Source organism: Austrofundulus limnaeus, unplaced genomic scaffold (genome assembly GCF_001266775.1).
Source record: "Austrofundulus limnaeus strain Quisiro unplaced genomic scaffold, Austrofundulus_limnaeus-1.0 Scaffold89, whole genome shotgun sequence".
In the NCBI taxonomy this organism is placed as follows: Eukaryota; Metazoa; Chordata; class Actinopteri; order Cyprinodontiformes; family Rivulidae; genus Austrofundulus; species Austrofundulus limnaeus.
Genome location: NW_013952491.1, coordinates 908,072 through 909,329, shown reverse-complemented (window position 1 = coordinate 909,329; position 1,258 = coordinate 908,072). Strand labels below are relative to the sequence as shown.

The 1,258-nt window shown below is 34.2% G+C and overlaps 1 protein-coding gene across 2 annotated transcripts in view; it reads right to left on the bottom strand.

Annotated features, from left to right (window-relative positions):
- The window catches only part of wt1a (WT1 transcription factor a), a 30,225-nt gene extending 29,694 nt beyond the window's left edge, over nt 1-531 (bottom strand). For both annotated transcript variants that reach the window (XM_014012177.1, XM_014012178.1), the window contains exon 1: nt 446-531. The gene's annotated coding sequence lies outside the window, so the exon portion shown is untranslated. The remainder of the gene's footprint in view (nt 1-445) is intronic.
- Nucleotides 532-1,258: the final 727 nt, after the last annotated feature.

The window sequence follows — 1,258 nt, the reverse complement described above, 5'->3', positions numbered from 1 at the left end:
GAATAGGCTTGTTTAAAAAGCAACGTTTTTATTTATTTTTTTATTTTGTAAAAAACAATTAGCGGCCTCTTCAATATACAGCTGCCCTCTTTAATAGGGATTTTTATGTTAGAAAACAAATAAATAATTGACATGTTGCCTCTAAAACATATAATATTAAATAATAACGAAGATTCTGAATCTGTTAAATCTCACATTTAATTAAAATAATAATTTTCCCACCAAAATAAAATCTAAATTTGTGGGTTAGAAGTTGTTTTTTTCTGGTAAAAGTAGGAAAAAGTTTAATTTTATGCAAATATTATCAAAAACGTGTAGCTTCAGATCGACGTGACGCTGAATACACTTCAAATACTTTTAATGTTTCAAAATAAAATGTCCTGTTTCCATCCATCCTAAATGAATATAATAAAATTCAAACAACTTTTCATTTCTCCCGTCTTACGTCTTCATGAAGCTGCGTCGTCTTTATCATGTTTGGAAGCAAAGAAAGTCCAGTTTGTGTTTCTGAGTGGGCTGAGACCATCAGGAGGAGCTGGAGGAGGACAGGAGAGACAACAGGGATGAAGCATTTTCCCTCTGCAGGAAATAGTCCCCTCCCATCTCTGTATTTGTATAGTTTCTTTAAACATGAGTCATGCTGCAGCTTTTACCTTTAAAACTATTAAAACAACATTTTGTGACTAAAATTAGACCAAATATAATGATTTATGTAGTTTTAGTGTAACATTTCTTTAATAAACAGCTAATTTATTATTAAATATTTAAAATGCATAAAAAATGTGAACACATTTGCATTTTATTTTCCTCACAGTCCATAGATTCATCATCAGCAAGGCTTCAAGTGGATAAAAATCTGATTATTTTTTTCAGGACTTTTGAGACGTTTGATATCAGAAACATGAGATCTGATTTGTTCTTTGATGGTTTGAGCAGCAGACGTGTTTCTTCATCAGAAAACCTTGTTTCAGATCAGAGAAACTGCTGCCAGGAATCGTTGAAACCTCAGATGCATCATATTTACGCTCCTGACAGGATTTTCCCTGCTGACCTTTGACCTCTCCTCAGCTTTCTGCTCTGTGAGTAACGGCCGCACGTCGATTGTTTCCAGTCGGGTCCAGTTTAGAATCTAACTTGGATAAAAAGTTGGCAGAACCTTTAATGTTACTGAGGGGGTTTAAAAACTGCAGAGTCAGCGTTGCCTGTTTTTTTTTAGTTTCTTCTGTTCGTTTGTTAGAAACGAACCGCAGCTGAAGAC